Source organism: Cherax quadricarinatus, chromosome 50 (assembly GCF_038502225.1).
Source record: "Cherax quadricarinatus isolate ZL_2023a chromosome 50, ASM3850222v1, whole genome shotgun sequence".
Classification (NCBI taxonomy): Eukaryota; Metazoa; Arthropoda; class Malacostraca; order Decapoda; family Parastacidae; genus Cherax; species Cherax quadricarinatus.
Genome location: NC_091341.1, coordinates 22220644 through 22243565, shown reverse-complemented (window position 1 = coordinate 22243565; position 22922 = coordinate 22220644). Strand labels below are relative to the sequence as shown.

At 46.8% G+C, this 22922-nt stretch overlaps 1 protein-coding gene across 1 annotated transcript in view; it reads left to right on the top strand.

Moving 5' to 3' along the window:
• LOC128695262 (uncharacterized) overlaps window positions 1-22922 on the top strand; it is a 46612-nt gene that overhangs the window by 7082 nt on the left and 16608 nt on the right. The gene's annotated exons all lie outside the window — the stretch shown is intronic.

The following is a 22922-nucleotide window of genomic DNA, read 5'->3' as shown; positions in this document are numbered from 1 at the left end:
AGGGGGATTTTTACGAGATTTTTGTGCGGTATAAGGCGCGTCTTATATGCCGGAAAATGCTGTAATTACTGAACAATTCGGTTTTCGGCCAGCAAAACCATTTGCATCAAATATATCAACTTCCTACGAAAGTGTCAGAATATATTTTCGATAAAGAAAGAGTTGGGTTTTTTGCATATATTGTATATATGCAAGACGAATGTGGAAAGTGGAAAAAAAATGATGTGAATAAAAATCAGAATAGTTTATAGGAGGGTGAAAAACGTCCTGGTGGGGAGTTGTGACACGCGGGGTCCCACAAGGATCTGTACTTGCCCCAGTTACGTTTTTAATTAACATACCTAACTTATCAGAAGGAACGCGACAATGTGTGAATATATGTGAGAATGATGCTAAAATCTTAGGTGAAAAAACGAATAAAAAATGACATCCCACCTGTGGTGAAGAGTTGAAGACTCTCCTAAAATGACAGATCTATCCAGGCTGGATCCAGACGAGAGATGAGTCGTCTTGCTCTGTTCTCTATTCTGTCAAGACGTCGCAGATGAGGTGAATAATTTACGAAAAGTTCAGAAAAGAGCTGAACATGACCACCAGAGTTTTGATGAAAGGTTGAAAAAACTAGAAATGCTCAGATTGACTGATAATAGAGAGAAGAGACAATGTAACGGTGTCCACATCGATGACAGGAAAAAAAGGAGACTTAACAACGACATGGAAGATCCTGAAAAAAGTATAAAATAAGAGATTGAGAAAAAGACTTCTCAGTACCAGCAACAGGGACAACAGGAAGACACAGACACTAACTGTGGACAGTGTGGAGACGAAGCAACAGGGACAACAGGAAGACACAGACACTAACTGTAGACAGTGTGGAGACGAAGCAACAGGGACAACAGGAAGACACAGACACTAACTGTAGACAAAGTGGAGACGAAGCAACAGGGACAACAGGAAGACACAGACACTAACTGTAGACAAAGTGGAGACGAAGCAACAGGGACAACAGGAAGACACAGACGCTAACTGTAGACAAAGTGGAGACGAAGCAACAGGGACAACAGGAAAACACAGACACTAACTGTAGACAAAGTGGAGACGAAGCAACAGGGACAACAGGAAGACACAAACGCTAACTGTAGACAGTGTGGAGACGAAGCAACAGGGACAACAGGAAGACACAGACGCTAACTGTAGACAGTGTAGAGAGGAAGCAACAGGGACAACAGGAAGACACAGACGCTAACTGTAGAAAGTGTGGAGTCGAAGCAACAGGGACAACAGGAAGACACAGACACTAACTGTAGACAGTGTGGAGACGAAGCAACAGGGACAACAGGAAAACACAGACACTAACTGTAGACAAAGTGGAGACGAAGCAACAGGGACAACAGGAAGACACAGACACTAACTGTAGACAGTGTAGAGACGAAGCAACAGGGACAACAGGAAGACACAGACACTAACTGTAGACAGTGTAGAGAGGAAGCAACAGGGACAACAGGAAGGCACAGACACTAACTGTAGACAGTGTAGAGAGGAAGCAACAGGGACAACAGGAAGACACAGACTCTAACTGTAGACAGTGTGGAGACGAAGCAAAGACGAGAAACAATTATCTTCGCGATAAAGTGACCGACCAAGAGTATAAATGAAAACAGGACGCGGTAAGTACCTCAGCCAGTGGAAAATGGAAAGAATTACATGAAATTAGTGAAGACGGGACACCACACATGGAGGGGGGTCAACGCCCCCTATGGGTCGGTCCTTGACCAGGCTTCGTTATAAGCATATATCTGCTTGTGTAGCTGCGAGATGTTTACTGATAGACAGACGCATCGGTCGTAGCGTGACTCCGAGAAAGGTATCCCTGTATTGCATAACCCCAGCCACCTCTATCTCACATGTTCCTACACATTTTAATTTCACTCACCACCGGGGTCGTATTTATTTTTTGCAACATTTTTTGAACATCTAAAGCTCCGCCATTGACGATTTTGGAAATTATCCCAGCCATTCCAGGATGCTGGGACTGGGTTCAGTGACTTTGGTCACAGGGAAGGTGAACATGCTAGTCATTCCAAGAATTTGGTCCTTGTTACCGTACACAAACGTTGAAAATTTCTCCGCCATTCTCCCTCTCTTTCCTCTGTTTACTGCGTATAATTTATCTTGCTTCCCCCTTTCTCTGGGATGATGGAGATGTCTTCATAAAAAAAAAAATCACTTCTGTGAATGGGTTGGGTTTTCCTGAGAAATGGCAGTTCCCAAGTGACGGTAACTCCAGCTATGCTGGAAGGAAGCCTTTGAAGCTGTCGTAACTGATGAGCCATTGCTGGAATACCTAACAACATCCTCATTGCCTTGTTCAAGTCTCTCAGCTCAGGCTGACGTATTTCACCACCAATATTTCTTTGTCTTCCTCTCTTGGTCCCGTCCCTGTTCTCCCCTTACCTACATATACTCGCTCCTTCACTCTTTTGTGGTAGAAGGCTTAAATATTAGCTGTAAACATAATTATAATTTTCAAAGGAGTGGAGGGGTAAGCCAGCAGAAGGTCTCGGTCATATGACCAAAAGCTCCAGTTCCGGGTCATCATATGACTAAGACCCCCGTCAGGAAGCACTTGTCCTGTTTCCTGACAAACCTAAGCTAACCTCTTTTGTGCCAGTGTGACTTTGTAAATGATCCAAGACGGATCGAAACGTCTTCGTAAGCTCCTCTCTCCTATGTGCGGGTTATTTGCATATTTGAACACTCTTGTATGAATCCCCATCCTGCGTGACGAGATATGACAGGGAAACACAGTTAGCTCTTGGTCCCACTGTGTAGCCACCATATAGGATAGGAGAGAATAGGGTATCCAATTTTGTTAAAAAGAGAAGAAAATGGAATAACCAAATGTACTACAGTGGATCCAAAGGTGTACCAGGGGTGGGGAAGAGATCAAATAAGATCAGATAAGATTTGTTGAGATTTTCAATCTGGATTGTTAGCCACTCAGGATAATCCGGGAGAGGGAGGGCTAGCTACCCACGATAATCCGGGAGAGGGAGGGCTAGCTACCCACGATAATCCGGGGGAGGAAGGGTTAGCCACCCAGGGTTACCCAAGAAAGTCAGTGTGTCATTGAGGACTGTCCTCATTTTGTCTCCCAGGGTGCCACCCACACCAATCCATTAGCACCCAGGTACCTACTCACTGCTAAGTGAACAGGGGACCGAACCACGGACACACAGATTATCAGAAAGCAGACGCCAGAAAAGGGCAAGAGAAAATATAAAGATCACGCAAGAAAGTTAAGGAAATCTTCTGGATACTAACAAAAACAGAAGAATAAGTGAAATAATCTGCGTCTCTAGACCTTAGAAGAACACTCAGGACTAATATGCAGCTGATGGACGGACACATGTGTTAGAATATTCAGAGCTAATATTCAGTTGATTTACAGAGTCCACATGTACAAAAACCCAGGGACAAGTGCCCTAAAAATGGGTGGCAGTGTTTAAGAGCTGAATTATGAGACAACACCGTAAAGGTTTTATGGGTAACGAGGAGGAAAAGATGAGGTTGATAAGAGCATATCAGATACTGACAAGTTGTTGCAGTGGCTGGGAAGACACGGTAGTGGATAGAATAAAACTTGCGAGAGAGAGAGAGAGAGAGAGAGAGAGAGAGAGAGAGAGAAAGTCTCATGAGGGAGAGATGTCAACAGTAGTGTGCTGTCTCGAGTCACGATTTGGACCCATGTAAGTTTATTAATTAATTTAAGTTTATTTCTAACGTAAGTAAGTTTATTTAGGTGCAGGTACACATAAATATACCTATACAAATTATCATATATAGTAACATGTGTAAATTACTCAGGACGACCCATAATAAGTCAGAGTTGTACCCTGTATCCTGTAACCCAGTCTCCTGTATCACAATAGTACGCAAGACGCTTATTAAATGAGCGTCAAACCCCTCACAGTGACCCAGCAGCTGCAGCTCAACTTCCTGAAATGACTCGAGAGCTTAAACGCTCACGAGTGGCTCATCCACTGGAGATGATCAATGCCTTAGACAGGTCCAGGAGCTGTGGCTCAACACCGTCCCATCACAAGGCCTCCCTGGCCACCCACCACCGCCCCACCCTTCCACCCACCACCGCCCACCCAGCCACCCACCACCGCCCACCCTGCCACCCACAACCACCCATCTCAGTTGCCTCTCTTCTTCTGTTTCATATATGTGCATGTAATTGTTTAAGATTGTGGGCGGTCCCACAGTCTTGGGTAGAATTGTGGGCGGTCCCACATCCTCGGGTAGAATTGTGGGCGGCCCCACATCCTTGTATTTTGCTGGAATTGTTCTGAAAAACTCCATACCAGTTGCAAGTTAAACCATCTGTAAGAGAACTCCAGTGCTGCTGGAAGGTCATTAGTCCTGGATACAGTCTTGCTGGAAGGTCATTAGTCCTGGATACAGTCTTGCTGGAAGGTCACACACTTGTACCAGTCAACTTTTTACATCAAAATACCTTTTACATTAGACTTTTACTGCAGCTAGACCTACCTAGGAGATCTGTCAAGTATACCGGGAATAAAATTGATGTTTGTGATACCGAAATTATAAATAACTATAAAACTATCTATCTCTCTATCTATCTATCTATCTATATATATATATATATATATATATATATATATATATATATATATATATATATATATATATATATATATATATATATATATATATATGCAAAACAACCACTGTGAAAGAGTAGTGAAAATCCAAGCAGTTTTGAAAATAATATGAATATTTCCTTAGGTTTGTATAAATTAGATTCATTTATAATTAATAAAATTTGGTTAGAGTTTAATAATACATTGGACAAATAATAAACCTTATTTCTTGGGTAGAATGATTTGTTGGTGGGATGTCGTGAGGACCTGTCTAGTTGGACCAGCGGACCTACTGCAGTGTTCCTCTTTTCTTATGAGTCCGGTATTGTCTCGCGTCAGGTGTTTCTTTGTTGTGGGAGTTGACTGTGAGGTGTGGTCTAGGCCCTTTTATTGCCTTCCTTTGATGTATTACTTTCATAGTTCCTTGACAATGTGAGTAGTCACGAAAGCACTTGGAATTTCACTACTCTTTCACAGTGGTTGTTTTGCATAATTTAAAATCACCTGTTTACCTTGATCTTATTGCATATATATATATATATATATATATCCAGTGAAAAAATTACCATTATGAATACCTATGAAAGTTGCAAAGTTGCAACCCAAAGCCAGGTTTTGCATGACCTGCATGTAATTTCTGTGAAAAATGGAGTCATGGTACGTGTGTAAATATCCAGTAGACTACCACTACTGATATTAAAACAGGGAAATGTTTTTGGGTCAGCCCAAGTGACAGAAACCTGTGGGAGAAAATTACATAGGTACTTAAAGACATAAACACCAACAAAAAAATACCCTTTTCGGATAATTTGACAATGTTAGGTAAGACACATATGCAACAGTTAGGTATCTTTATTTCGAAACGTTTCGCCTACACAGTAGGCTTCTTCAGTCGAGTACAGAAAAGTTGATAGAAGCAGAAGATACTTGAAGACGATGTAATCAGTCCATCACCCTTAAAGTTTTGAGGTGGTCAGTCCCTCAGTCTGGAGAAGAGCATTGTTCCATATTATGAAACAATATGGAGATGAAGTGACAGGATGGAGCCTTATATAGCGCCAAGAAGTGAGACGTAGGTCACTAGAAGAGGTAAGAACTCAGATGTTGAGAGGTCAGGTCCCTCTCAAATCCAGCCGCTCTCACTAGTAGAGGTTGTCGAAGTTGATTGTAGGTCTGTACCAAGATACCATTGTGTTGCAGTGTCTGACAGATTGAACATTGCAGACACTGCAACACAAGGGTATCTTGGTACAGACCTACAATCAACTTCGACAACCTCTACTAGTGAGAGCGGCTGGATTTGAGAGGGACCTGACCTCCCAACATCTGAGTTCTTACCTCTTCTAGTGACCTACGTCTCACTTCTTGGCGCTATATAAGGCTCCATCCTGCCACTTCATCTCCATATTGTTTCATACTATGGAACAATGCTCTTCTCCAGACTGAGGGACTGACCACCTCAAAACTTTAAGGGTGATGGACTGATTACATCGTCTTCAAGTATCTTCTGCTTCTATCAACTTTTCTGTACTCGACTGAAGAAGCCTACTGTGTAGGCGAAACGTTTCGAAATAAAGATACCTAACTGTTGCATATGTGTCTTACCTAACAACCTGTCGGTATTTTATACCATTTTAATGTTTAATTTGACAATGTTGTATGACAGGTGGGAAAGTAAAGAGAGTGGGTTAGCTGGAGCTGTCACCCCTGGTGCTGGTGCTGCCTTCGAAGACAGTACCTGTAAGGATACAGAAATGCTAGACAGTTCACCAGATGGAGATATTGGTGCTGGTATTGAAGAAACAGGTAAAGACCAAGATATACAAGATCCAGAAATACAAAATAACAATACTGCCGGAGATAAAAAAAAGGGGGTGATGCCTCAGGTTATAGTGCCGATACATTACCAGTAATGGTATAAACCTTGGTAATAAATACCGACAAGTTGGTTTAGAAAGACATGTAAGCACACACTATAACATATTTATTAGAAAACGTTTCGGTCCTGGGACCTTGATCACTAGAAGTGATCAAGGTCCCAGGACCGAAACGTTTTCTAATAAATATGTTATAGTGTTTGCTTACGTGTCTTTCTAAACCATTACCAGTAATAACTGGTAGTGGCACTGATGGTAGTAGAGGTGCTGTAGATAGTGGGGAGTCTGGAAAAACTGCAAAAATCCTGAAAAAAAAAACAGAAATCTGATCTGTGTAAATTCTATACCTTGGATATCTGTAGGCATGGAATATCTAGAAAAATGGGTGGGATATGCAATTTGACCATCCCCTCCCCCCCAAAAAAAAATGCTGTGACCATTTAAAGGGGACAAGAAGGTACAGATCAAAGAGATCAGGCCATGGGGGCCCTGACCCCTCCCAACACCCTCAAGGCATATTCCAGGTCATTAGTCTTGGGTACAGTCCTGCTGGAAGGTCTTTAGTTTTGGGTACAGTCTTACTGGAAGGTCATTAGTCCTATATACAGTCTTGCTGGAAGGTCATTAGTCTTGGATACAGTCTTGCTGGTAGGTCGTTAGTCTTGGGTACAGTCTTGCTGGTAGGTCGTTAGTCTTGGGTACAGTCTTGCTGGTAGGTCGTTAGTCATGGGTACAGTCTTGCTGGTAGGTCGTTAGTCTTGGGTACAGTCTTGCTGGTAGATTGTTAGTCATGGGTACAGTCTTGCTGGTAGGTCGTTAGTCATGGGTACAGTCTTGCTGGTAGGTCGTTAGTCTTGGGTACAGTCTTGCTGGTAGGTCGTTAGTCTTGGGTACAGTCTTGCTGGTAGGTCGTTAGTCTTAGGTACAGACTTGCTGGTAGGTCGTTAATCTTGGGTACAGTCTTACTGGAAGGTCATTAGTCTTGGGTGTAGTCTTACTGGAAAATCATTAGTCCTATATACAGTCTTGCTGGAAGGTCATTAGTCTTGGGTACAGAATTGCTGGTAAGTCGTTAGTCTTGGGTACATGGTGTCATCACCATGTACACCACAGCACAAACAGTAACACTCATGTGGTCATCACATGACAAAGTCCTGTGTCAGGACATTTTTCCTTACAAGCGCAACAACAACAACAACTCCAGAAGTAGAGTAGAGAGCTAGCGCTGACAACAGACTTCACCGGACCAACACAACAATAATGACAACAAACATTACCGGACCAGCACAATAACCGTGACAACAGATGTTACCGGACCAGTACAATAACCGTGGCAACAAGCGTTACCGAACCAGCATAACAAGAGTAAAAATACAACAAACTTTATCAAAACACGAAGAAATCTCTGCAAAAATCGTAAGGAATGAATGAAGAAGAAGAAGCGGAGAAGGAAGAGGAGAATGAGGACGAGGAAGAGGATGAGGAGAAGTATGAGTGACTTAAAGTTAAGGAAGACACTGATTGAAGCTCCGTGGTAAAGTCTATGTAACTTTTGTATGAAGGGACTTACAAGTTGGTAGAGGAAAAAGTCTGAGAAAATCTCTTGTGGAGGAACGTGAGAGGGTGAGTATTGCAGGAACCAGACAGTAAGAGTCAGCAACGCGTGCCTTGTTGCAGACATGGCCACTTGTGGCCTCCAGGGGCGTCCTCTATGTTGCTGACATTCTCCAGGGACGCCTCCGTGTTGCTGACGTCCTCCAGGGGCTCCTCTGTGTTGCCGACGTCCTCCAGGGATATCCTATGTGTCGCTGACGTCTTCTAGGGGTGCCTCTGTATTGATGACGCCCACCTAGTCTCCTGGTCTTTTTTGGACAGGCTCAGGTTTTCTTGGCTACTCCCTTGGTCAGTTTGGCTTATTTCTGTTCTGCTGGACACATTAATGGGGGTTCAGTCCTCGCTCAGATCAGCAAGCAGGAACCTCTGCCGTGTCTGCTCAGACCAGCAAGCAAGCACTCCTGTGTCTGCTCAGGCCAGCAAGCAGGCACTCGTACAGTGTACTTGTCCTTCTAGACGCGGGACAGTTGCACAGTCAACACTCCTGGTCCAGCGTGTCCTAGCTGCTGGCTACTTACTGAGAATGGGTGTCAGTTGAGGTGTGGATGATCGCTGGAGAATGTCCTTGTGAGAGAAGCAACCAGAGTGAAGCTGGCTGCTCGTCTTATGGTGTAATAATCGTCATTTTTACTGTCCACAAAATTTGTCTAGGTGGGGGAAGTTGAGAACGAACTTAGATATCCTTTTCATAAGTTTATTTATTCTGGGTAATTTTGTGGTTAACTTCCTAAGAAGATGAATTATTATTAACTGTACCGAATATTCTCCTAGTATCCGTTTGTATTCATCTGTTTGTGATTGCAGGGGTCGAATCACAGCTCCTGGGCCCCACTTCTTCGCTAGTCGCTATTAGGTACATTCTCTCCCTGTTCCAGGAGCCTTATCGTACCTCTTAAAGCTGTGTATGTATGTATGTATGTGTGTGTGTGTGTGTGTGTGTGTGTGTGTGTGTGTGTGTGTGTGTGTGTGTGTGTGTGTGTGTGTGTGTGTGTCCAGGTCTGGCCTCAGCAGTGTACTGGCCTGTCTGTTGACAAGCACAGCTGAGGATGCCAAAAATACAACAGAATGACGATGCAGACTGCAGTCAGCAAGCTGCAGGATTCTTGCAACAAACACGTACACACACACACACACACACACACACACACACACACACACTCGACAAGGTGGACAGAGACATGATGTTCGAGAGATGGTATACAGCAACAAGGGGTCACAGTTGGAAGTTGAAGACTCAGATGTTAGGGATGTTAGGAAGTATTTCTTCAGTCACAGAGTTATCAGGAAGTGGAATAGTCTGGAATGTGATGTAGTGGAGGCAGTATCCATACATAACTTTAAGAAGAGGTATGATAAAGCTCACGGAGCAGGAAGAGTGACACAGTAGCGACCAGTGAAGAGACTGGGCCAGGAGCTGTGAATCGACCCCTGCAATCACAACTAGATGAGTACAATTAGGTGAGCACACACACAAACACACACACACACACACACACACACACACACACACACACACACACACACACACACACACACGTTTATAGTACTATGCTGGCAAGAATGATAGGGAAAATGCTACAGTGGATTAAACAATACCTGATAGAAAGAAAAGAGAGTGACTCTCCGAGAAGAGACGTCAGGAAGGGGCAAGTGTGACACGCGGGGTTCCTCAAAGACTGGTACTAGGATCCATACTATTTCTGGCATATGTGAATGACCTAACGGAAGGGACTGAGTCAGATGTATCCAGAGGTAAAATAAATAATAAGAATAGAAAGAAGTCAATAAGAACAAGGAAAGTCTACATATTAACCTGGATCAATTGCAAAGTTGCTCATTTAGTTGCCTATTTGAGTTCAACTCCAGGGAATGCAATGTTACGAAAGTCTAGCGAAGAGGCAAGACCGAGAACACGAGAGACAAAAGCTGAAAGACTCACTCATGGAGAGAGAGAGAAGGCTAGGGGTGAGCACTATGCCGAGCATATCGCCAGAACTTCGTAGCAACGGAATTAACCTGTGCAGCCAAGACCCATCCCAGTGCAGCCTGCAGGAATCTCAGCAAAGAGTCATTCACCAGACTTACACAGTCTCCATACTTAGTTTCAAGAACTGGTATGACAGGTCCCACTTAGCTGTTAGCCTTCCTTATCGCCAGGTATCATTACCATGATAACTAGCTCTATAATGGTATTTTCTGACACTGTTAAAAGGTATCTAATACCGAATATTTGATTAAATCCTTGGTATCGGTTACTGGTATTATTATTATTATTATTATTATTATTATTATTATTATTATTATTATTATTATTATTGTTGTTGTTGTTGTTGTTGTTGTTGTTAATGTTAATGTTATTATTATCAATGGGAAGCGCTAAACACGCAGAGGTAATCACGTTTGATTCAGAGAAGAGAAACATTTGTCTTATATCAAGACTTAACCACCAGTACGATGGCACATCCTACACCACCAGTACGATGGCACATCCTCCACCAGTACGATGGCACATCCTACACCACCAGTACGATGGCACATCCTCCACCACCAGTACGATGGCACATCCTACACCACCAGTACGATGGCACATCCTACACCACCAGTACGATGGCACATCCTACACCACCAGTACGATGGCACATCCTACACCACCAGTACGATGGCACATCCTACACCACCAGTACGATGGCACATCCTACACCACCAGTACGATGGCACATCCTACACCACCAGTATGATGGCACATCCTACACCACCAGTACGATGGCACATCCTACACCACCAGTACGATGGCACATCCTACACCACCAGTACGATGGAACATCCTACACCACCAGTACGATGGCACATCCTACACCACCAGTACGATGGCACATCCTACACCACCAGTACGATGGCACATCCTCCACCACCAGTACGATGGCACATCCTCCACCACCAGTACGATGGCACATCCTACACCACCAGTACGATGGCACATCCTACACCACCAGTACGATGGCACATCCTACACCACCAGTACGATGGCACATCCTACACCACCAGTACGATGGCACATCCTACACCACCAGTACGATGGCACATCCTCCACCACCAGTACGATGGCACATCCTCCACCACCAGTACGATGGCACATCCTCCACCACCAGTACGATGGCACATCCTCCACCACCAGTACGATGGCACATCCTCCACCACCAGTACGATGGCCCATCCTCCACCACCAGTACGATGGCACATCCTACACCACCAGTACGATGGCACATCCTACACCACCAGTACGATGGCACATACTCCACCACCAGTACGATGGCACATCCTCCACCAGTACGATGGCACATCCTACACCACCAGTACGATGGCACATCCTACACCACCAGTACGATGGCACATCCTACACCACCAGTACGATGGCACATCCTACACCACCAGTACGATGGCACATCCTACACCACCAGTACGATGGCACATCCTACACCACCAGTACGATGGCACATCCTACACCACCAGTACGATGACATATCCTACACCACCAGTACGATGGCACATCCTCCACCACCAGTACGATGGCACATCCTCCACCACCAGTAGGATGGCACATCCTCCACCACCAGTACGATGGCACATCCTCCACCACCAGTACGATGGCACATCCTCCACCACCAGTACGATGGCACATCCTCCACCACCAGTACGATGGCACATCCTACACCACCAGTACGATGGCACATCCTACACCACCAGTACGATGGCACATCCTCCACCACCAGTACGATGGCACATCCTACACCACCAGTACGATGGCACATCCTCCACCACCAGTACGATGGCACATCCTACACCACCAGTACGATAGCACATCCTCCACCACCAGTACGATGGCACATCTTCCACCACCAGTACGATGGCACATCCTCCACCACCAGTACGATGGCACATCCTCCACCACCAGTACGATGGCACATCCTCCACCACCAGTACGATGGCACATCCTACACCACCAGTACGATAGCACATCCTACACCACCAGTACGATGGCACATCCTACACCACCAGTACGATGGCACATCCTACACCACCAGTACGATGGCACATCCTACACCACCAGTACGATGGCACATCCTACACCACCAGTACGATGGCACATCCTACACCACCAGTACGATGGCACATCCTACACAACCAGTACGATGGCACATCCTACACCAGTACGATGGCACATCCTATACCACCAGTACGATGGCACATCCTCCACCACCAGTACGATGGCACATCCTACACCACCAGTACGATGGCACATCCTCCACCACCAGTACGATGGCACATCCTCCACCACCAGTACGATGACACATCCTACACCACCAGTACGATGGCACATCCTACACCACCAGTACGATGGCACATCCTACACCACCAGCACGATGGCACATCCTCCACCACCAGTACGATGGCACATCCTACACCACCAGTACGATGGCACATCCTCCACCACCAGTACGATGGCACATCCTACACCACCAGTACGATGGCACATCCTCCACCACCAGTACGATGGCACATCCTCCACCACCAGTACGATGGCACATCCTACACCACCAGTACGATGGCACATCCTACACCAGTACGATGGCACAGAAAATGACGTAGTGGAGGCAGGAACCATACACAGTTTTAAGACGAGGTTTGATAAAGCTCATGGAGCGGGGAGAGAGAGGGTCTAGTAGCAACCGGTGAAGAGGCGGGGCGAGGAGCTAGGACTCGACCCCTGCAACCACAAATAGGTGAGTACAAATAGGTGAGTACATCCTCCACCACCAGTACGATGGCACATCCTACACCACCAGTACGATGGCACATCCTACACCACCAGTACGATGGCACATCCTCCACCACCAGTACGATGGCACATCCTCCACCACCAGTACGATGGCACATCCTACACCACCAGTACGATGGCACATCTTACACCACCAGTACGATGGCACATCCTCCACCACCAGTACGATGGCACATCCTACACCACCAGTACGATGGCACATCCTACACCACCAGTACGATGGCACATCCTCCACCACCAGTACGATGGCACATCCTACACCACCAGTACGATGGCACATTCTACACCACCAGTACGATGGCACATCCTCCACCACCAGTACGATGGCACATCCTACACCACCAGTACGATGGCACATCCTCCACCACCAGAACGATGGAACATCCTCCACCACCAGTACGATGGCACATCCTCCACCACCAGTACGATGGCACATCCTACACGACCAGTACGATGGCACATCCTCCACCACCAGAACGATGGCACATCCTCCACCACCAGTACGATGGCACATCCTCCACCACCAGTACGATGGCACATCCTCCACCAGTCCGATGGCACATCCTACACCAGTACGATGGCACATCCTACACCACCAGTACGATGGCACATCCTACACCACCAGTACGATGGCACATCCTACACCACCAGTACGATGGCACATCCTCCACCAGTACGATGGCACATCCTCCACCACCAGTACGATGGCACATCCTACACCACCAGTACGATGGCACATCCTCCACCACCAGTACGATGGCACATCCTCCACCACCACCTTATAGGGGGACAATAAGGTATTGTCTTGTCCTCTATGGATGGTAGTGTGGTCAGGTCATATGCTGCTGTTGCATGTTGCAGATGCAACAGGCATAGAACAGTTGCTATGAGATGGTTGCTTGAGGATAAGGGTAGTTACTAAGGTCGAGTAAGGTCAAAGCCGGGTCAGCTTTGACCTTGCTGCAGGAGGAGAGTGTTTGACATAAGGTCAGCACTCCAGGCTGGGTTAATGACCTTAACACCTGCGTTACTCACACTTCAAGTTTATCATAGTTATACCCGTAGCTGTGTTGGTAGCGCACTCACCTCACACACTTAGGTCCGTGGTTCGATTCACGGTACGGGTGGTAACATTAGGACGTGTTTCCTTAAAACACCTGCTGTCCATGTTCACCTAGCAGTTAAATAGGTACCTGTGTGTTAGTCGACTGGTGAAGGTCGCATCCTGGGGACAAAAATTGACCTAATTTGCGGGAATTACTCAGTAAAACAAAGGACTTTCTATATAGCAGTATGTCATTGATGTCAGCTATGGTCTGTATAAGTTGTATCATGTACTTGTAGATATAAACATTATTATTATTATTATTATTATTATTATTATTATTATTATTATTATTATTATTATTATTATTATTACTGCTGGTGGTAGCATCAGTGGCCCTCCACCTTGGTCAACTGCTTCAGCAGCCTGACTGACTGACTAACTGACTGACTGACTGACTGACTGACTGACTGACTGACTGACTGACTGACTGACTGACTGACTGACTGCTCAGCAGGAGGCTCTGGGAAGTATGTCTGAAGCCTCACTGTGTGTATTACGATTTTTACAAATGACGATTACACTCCTGAGTGGTGGTGAGTGGTGGTGAGTGGTGGTGAGTGGTGGTGAGTGGTGGTGAGTGGTGGTGGTGAGTGGTGGTGAGTGGTGGTGGTGAGTGGTGGTGAGTGGTGGTGAGTGGTGGTGGTGGTGGTGAGTGGTGATGAGTGGTGGTGAGTGGTGGTGAGTGGGGGTGAGTGGTGGTGAGTGGTGGTGAGTGGTGGTGAGTGGTGGTGAGTGGTGGTGAGTGATTGTGAGTGGTGGTGGTGGTGGTGGTGGTGGTGGTGGTGAGTGGTGGTAGTGAGTCGTGGTAGTGAGTGAGTGGTGGTAGTGAGTGGTGGTAGTGAGTGAGTGGCGGTAGTGAGTGGTGGTGGTAATGAGTGAGCGGTGGTAGTGAGTGGTGGTAGTGAGTGGTGGTAGTGAGTGCTAGTAGTGAGTGGTGGTGGTAATGAGTGAGTGGTGGTAGTGAGTGCTAGTAGTGAGTGGTGGTGGTAATGAGTGAGTGGTGGTAGTGAGTGGTGGTGGTGAGTGGTGGTGGTGAGTGGTGGTAGTGAGTCGTGGTAGTGAGTCGTGGTAGTAAGTGGTGGTCGTAGTAAGTGGTGGTCGTAGTAAGTGGTGGTAGTGAGTGGTAGTGAGTGGTGATGGTGAGTGGCGGTAGTGAGTGGTGGTAGTAAGTGTTGGTGGTAGCAAGTGGTGGTAATGAGTGGTGGTAGTAAGTGGTGGTAGAGTGGTGGTAGTGAGTGAGTGGTAGTGAGTGGTGGTGGTGAGTGGTGGTAGTGAGTGAGTGGTGGTAGTGAGTGGTGGTGGTAGTGAGTGGTGGTGGTAGTGAGTGGTGGTGGCAGTAAGTGGTGGTGGTGAGTGTGGTGGTGAGTGGTGGTAGTGAGTGGTGGTGGTAGTGAGTGGTGGTAGTGAGTGGTGGTGGTAGTGAGTGGTGGTGGTAGTAAGTGGTGGTGGTGAGTGTGGTGGTGAGTGGTGGTAGTGAGTGAGTGGTGGTAGTGAGTGGTGGTAGTGAGTGGTGGTGGTAGTGAGTGGTGGTGGCAGTAAGTGGTGGTGGTGAGTGTGGTGGTGAGTGGTGGTAGTGAGTGGTGGTGGCAGTAAGTGGTGGTGGTGAGTGTGGTGGTGAGTGGTGGTAGTGAGTGGTGGTCTACCTACCTGGAGGGTGGTGGTGGTGGAGAATATTAGTGTGGGTGTTGGTGGTTCGAATCAGCCTTCCGTCACTCGATCACAGAACGAACTGTCGCGGCCTTGGCACGACACTGAGTGCCATTTCTAGGTGACTCGTCACAGTGGCATCCCAGGTTCTCACGTTTCCATTCATCAGAACCCCGTCCCCCTCCCTCTTCCCCCTCCCACCTCCCCCCACCACCACCACCACCACCACTGCCCATTCTCACGCTAAACATACAATAATAATAATAATAATAATAATAATAATAATAATAATAATAATAATAATAATAATAATAATAATAGGCTGGAATATTGCTGCACTCTAACAGCACCTTTCAAGGCAGGTGAAATTGCCGACCTAGAAAATGTACAGAGAACTTTCACGGCGCGCATAACGGAGATAAAACACCTCAATTACTGGGAGCGCTTGAGGTTTCTAAACCTGTATTCCCTGGAACGCAGGAGGGAGAGATACATGATTATATACACCTGGAAAATCCTAGAGGGACTAGTACCGAACTTGCACACGAAAATCACTCACTACGAAAGCAAAAGACTTGGCAGACGATGCACCATCCCCCCAATGAAAAGCAGGGGTGTCACTAGCACGTTAAGAGACCATACAATAAGTGTCAGGGGCCCGAGACTGTTCAACTGCCTCCCAGCACACATAAGGGGGATTACCAACAGACCCCTGGCAGTCTTCAAGCTGGCACTGGACAAGCACCTAAAGTCAGTTCCTGATCAGCCGGGCTGTGGCTCGTACGTTGGTTTGCGTGCAGCCAGCAGCAACAGCCTGGTTGATCAGGCGCTGATCCACCAGGAGGCCTGGTCACAGACCGGGCCGCGGGGGCGTTGACCCCCGAAACTCTCTCCAGGTAAACTCCAGGTAATAACAATCTTTATTTCTACAGGTACATGATGCAACTTATACAGACCATAGCTGACACCAATGACATACTGCTATACAGAAAGCAAATTAGGGCAAAATTAAGTCAATTTTATCCCCAGGATGCGACCCACACCAGTCAACTAACACCCAGGTACCTATTTTACTGCTGGTTGAACATGAACAACAGGTGTCTTAAGGAAACGCGCCCCAGTGTTTCCACCCGTACCGAGGATCGAACCACGGACCTCAGCGTGTGAGGTGAGTGCTCCGACTTGACCCATTTACAAAGCACTTGTTAATGGTTCAAGTCTGAGCGAAAACTATCATTTCTCTCTCTCCTGTGTGCGAGTTGTTTGTGTATCGACTGTTTAGACAGTCTGGGGGAAGACTTGGCCCGTGGCTCGTGGTCTAGTGAACAACGCTCTCACCTCACACAGTGGCCGTAGTTCGATCTCCGGCATAGTGAAAATATTGGTCGTTTCCTTACAACTGTTGTCTCCGTTCACCAAGTAAGTAGGTACCTGGGTGTTAGTCGCCTTACACCTGCTGTCCTGTTCACCTAGCAGTGAGTAGGTACCTGGGTGCTAGTGGACTGGTGTGGGTGGCATCCTGGGAGACAAGATTGAAGGACCACAATGGAAATAAGACACAGTCCTTGATGACGAACTAACTTTCTTGAGTTATCCTGGGTGGCTAACCCTCCCTACCCTGGGTAATCCTGGGTGGCTAACCCTCCCTACCCTGGGTTATCTTGGGTGGCTAACTCTCCCTACTCTGGGTTATCCTGGGTGGCTAACCCTCTCTACCCCGGGTTATCCTGGGTGGCTAACCCTCCCTACCCCGGGTTATCCTGGGTGGCTAACCCTCCCTACCCCGAGTTATCCTGGGTGGCTAACCCTCCCTACTCTGGGTTATCCTGGGTGGCTAACCCTCCCTACCCCGGGTTATCCTGGGTGGCTAACCCTCCCTACCCCGGGTTATCCTGGGTGGCTAACCCTCCCTACCCCGGGTTATCCTGGGTGGCTAACCCTCCCTACCCCGGGTTATCCTGGGTGGCTAACCCTCCCTACCCCGAGTTATCCTGGGTGGCTAACCCTCCCTACCCCGGGTTATCCTGGGTGGCTAACCCTCCCTACCCCGAGTTATCCTGGGTGGCTAACCCTCCCTACCCTGGGTTATCCTGGGTGGCTAACCCTCCCTACCCTGGGTTATCCTGGGTGGCTAACCCTCCCTACCCCGGGTTTTCCTGGGTGGCTAACCCTCCCTACCCCGGGTTATCCTGGGTGGCTAACCCTCCCTACCCCGGGTTATCCTGGGTGGCTAACCCTCCCTACCCCGAGTTATCCTGGGTGGCTAACCCTCCCTACCCTGGGTTATCCTGGGTGGCTAACCCTCCCTACCCCGGGTTATCCTGGGTGGCTAACCCTCCCTACCCCGGGTTATCCTGGGTGGCTAACCCTCCCTACCCCGGGTTATCCTGGGTGGCTAACCCTCCCTACCCCGGGTTATCCTGGGTGGCTAACCCTCCCTACCCCGGGTTATCCTGGGTGGCTAACCCTCCCTACCCCGAGTTATCCTGGGTGGCTAACCCTCCCTACCCTGGGTTATCCTGGGTGGCTAACCCTCCCTACCCCGGGTTATCCTGGGTGGCTAACCCTCCCTACCCCGGGTTATCCTGGGTGGCTAACCCTCCCTACCCCGGGTTATCCTGGGTGGCTAACCCTCCCTACCCCGAGTTATCCTGGGTGGCTAACCCTCCCTACCCTGGGTTATCCTGGGTGGCTAACCCTCCCTACCCCGGGTTATCCTGGGTGGCTAACCCTCCCTACCCCGGGTTATCCTGGGTGGCTAACCCTCCGAGTTAAAAATCCAAACAAAATGTTCAGGGGAAGCGAGCGACCTTCCAGCGCGTGTTGCAGCTGGCGTCCACAACCTTGGTGGCAGGTCTTGCAGAAGCTGTGTCAGCCCCGACAGTGTTGCTGTCCGTTGCTCAACTCAACCAGGAATTCTGGGAATGCTCTTGGGTGTTCGTCAGAAGCCCATGGTTTCCACATGTGACCTCAAGCAGGTCACTAGGGCACCTCAACCAGCCTATTTAGTCTAACAAGGTCTTAATATTGTCTTGTGGGCAGTCTGCCCCAGGCGGTCATACTATTTGTGTTGTTGAATAACACGAGTGTTGTGTCTCTCTTTCTGGGTGAATATGACATATATGCAACACCTGTGTGAGTTTATTGTGGGGGTGTTTCACCAACTAGTGACTTTATCAGTCGTGTAGATACATGAAGTACTTTGAGGGGATCAGTCCCTCAGCCTTGTTTTAGGGACTGACAAGTGCTGCACATGTGTCTTATTCACCACTTATAAGTTGTTTTTTTTAAATTAATCTATAAAATATGTTTCTGATGGCTTTGTTCACCTTTGGTCACCTTTGGTCACCTTTGTTGGTGCAAGTGAGGCTCTTCATCCAAGATGTTGGAACCACTCTTCACTTCCTGAATAAAACCTAAGATCCTCAGGATGACTGGCACTGACCAGCGAGGTGGGTGACTGGCACTGACCAGCGAGGTGGATGACTGGCACTGACCAGCGAGGTGGGTGACTGGCACTGACCAGCGAGGCGGGTGACTGGCACTGACCAGCGAGGCGGGTGACTGGCACTGACCAGCGAGGCGGGTGACTGGCACTGACCAGCGAGGTGTGTGGATGAGTTAGGGGTGCATACAACATGACCCTGACTCAGTGTCATCCACGCTGACGGTGTGCTGGCACTGGTGTTATCAAAGCGCTGAGACAGCATCCACCTTGTGTGTCCCAGCACTTCGAGGACACTAGCATGCTAGGTGAGCTAGGATGCCCTAGCAACAACACACTCACTACCTAGCTACACCTTACTGTACCTTCTTCCAGTTTGTCTAGCCTTCAAAACCAGTGCCGGGAGCTACAACACGGTGCCAACACTTCCCTGACAGTACCACGAGCTACAGACACAGTGCCAACACTTCCCTGACAGTGACACGAGCTACAGACACCGTGCCAACACTTCCCTGACAGTACCACGAGCTACAGACACAGTGCCAACACTTCCCTGACAGTGCCACGAGCTACAGACACCGTGCCAACACTTCCCTGACAGTGCCGCGAGCTACAGACATAGTGCCAACACTTCCCGGACAGTGCCATAAGCTACAAACCCAGTACAAACACTTCTCTGACAGTGCCAGAGGCTACACAACACAGTGCCAATACTTCTCTGATAATGCTAACACTTCTCTGCCAGTGCCAACACTTCTCTGACAGTGCCATGACCTACAAGACAGTACCAACACTCATCTTACAGTGATATGGTTACAGATGTCACTGCCTTTATGGTGATACAATGTTACAGAATAATATATGGTAAGAGAGGCAGGGGTAGCAAGTATCTCTTGCCATACCACCTATAACACTGCGTTATCGCCTATAACACTGCGTTATCACCTATATCACTGCGTTATCACCTATAACACTGCGTTATCGCCTATAACACTGCGTTATCGCCTATAACACTGCGTTATCACCTATAACACTGCGTTATTGCCTATAACACTGCGTTATCACCTATAACACTGCGTTATCGCCTATAACACTGCGTTATCACCTATAACACTGCGTTATCACCTATAACACTGCGTTATCACCTATAACACTGCGTTATCGCCTATAACACTGCGTTATCACCTATAACACTGCGTTATCACCTATAACACTGCGTTATTGCCTATAACACTGCGTTATCACCTATAACACTGCGTTATCACCTATAACACTGCGTTATCGCCTATAACACTGCGTTATCACCTATAACACTGCGTTATCACCTATAACACTGCGTTATCGCCTATAACACTGCGTTATCGCCTATAACACTGCGTTATCACCTATAACACTGCGTTATCACCTATAACACTGCGTTATCGCCTATAACACTGCGTTATCACCCATAACACTGCGTTATCACCTATAACACTGCGTTATCACCTATAACACTGCGTTATCGCCTATAACACTGCGTTATTGCCTATAACACTGCGTTATCGCCTATAACACTGCGTTATCACCTATAACACTGCGTTATCACCTATATCACTGCGTTATCACCTATAACTCTGCGTTAACACCTATAACACTGCGTTATCACCTATAACACTGCGTTATCACCTATAACACTGCGTTATCACCTATAACACTGCGTTATCACCTATAACACTGCATTATCACCTATAACACTGCGTTATCACCTATAACACTGCGTTATCGCCTATAACACTGCGTTATCACCTATAACACTGCGTTATCACCTATAACACTGCGTTATCACCTATAACACTGCGTTATCACCTATAACACTGCCTTATCACCTATAACACTGCGTTATTGCCTATAACACTGCGTTATCACCTATAACACTGCGTTATTGCCTATAACACTGCGTTATCGCCTATAACACTGCGTTATCACCTATAACACTGCGTTATCACCTATAACACTGCGTTATCACCTATAACACTGCGTTATCACCTATAACACTGCGTTATCGCCTATAACACTGCGTTATCACCTATAACACTGCGTTATCACCTATAACACTGCGTTATCACCTATAACACTGCGTTATCACCTATAACACTGCGTTATCACCTATAACACTGCGTTATCACCTATAACACTGCGTTATCACCTATAACACTGCGTTATCACCTATAACACTGCGTTATCACCTATAACACTGCGTTATCACCTATAACACTGCGTTATCGCCTATAACACTGCGTTATCACCTATAACACTGCGTTATCACCTATATCACTGCGTTATCACCTATAACTCTGCGTTATCACCTATAACACTGCGTTATCACCTATAACACTGCGTTATCACCTATAACACTGCGTTATCACCTATAACACTGCGTTATCACCTATAACACTGCATTATCACCTATAACACTGCGTTATCACCTATAACACTGCGTTATCGCCTATAACACTGCGTTATCACCTATAACACTGCGTTATCACCTATAACACTGCGTTATCACCTATAACACTGCGTTATCACCTATAACACTGCGTTATCACCTATAACACTGCGTTATCACCTATAACACTGCGTTATTGCCTATAACACTGCGTTATCACCTATAACACTGCGTTATTGCCTATAACACTGCGTTATCGCCTATAACACTGCGTTATCACCTATAACACTGCGTTATCACCTATAACACTGCGTTATCACCTATAACACTGCGTTATCACCTATAACACTGCGTTATCGCCTATAACACTGCGTTATCACCTATAACACTGCGTTATCACCTATAACACTGCGTTATCACCTATAACACTGCGTTATCACCTATAACACTGCGTTATCACCTATAACACTGCGTTATCACCTATAACACTGCGTTATCACCTATAACACTGCGTTATCACCTATAACACTGCGTTATCACCTATAACACTGCGTTATCGCCTATAACACTGCGTTATCACCTATAACACTGCGTTATCACCTATAACACTGCGTTATCACCTATAACACTGCGTTATCACCTATAACACTGCGTTATCACCTATAACACTGCGTTATCACCTATAACACTGCATTATCACCTATAACACTGCGTTATCACCTATAACACTGCGTTATCACCTATAACACTGCGTTATCACCTATAACACTGCGTTATCGCCTATAACACTGCGTTATCGCCTATAACACTGCGTTATCACCTATAACACTGCGTTATCACCTATAACACTGCGTTATCACCTATAACACTGCGTTATCACCAATAACACTGCGTTATCACCTATAACACTGCGTTATCACCTATAACACTGCGTTATCACCTATATCACTGCGTTATCACCTATAACACTGCGTTATCACCTATAACACTGCGTTATCACCTATAACACTGCGTTATCACCTATAACACTGCGTTATCACCTATATCACTGCGTTATCGCCTATAACACTGCGTTATCACCTATAACACTGCGTTATCACCTATAACACTGCGTTATCACCTATAACACTGCGTTATCACCTATAGCCCTGCGTTATCACCTATATCACTGCGTTATCGCCTATATCACTGTGATATCACCTATATCACTGCCTTATCGCCTATAGCACTGCGTTATCACCTATATCACTGCGTTATCATCTATAGCACTGCGTTATCACCTATAACACTGCGTTATCG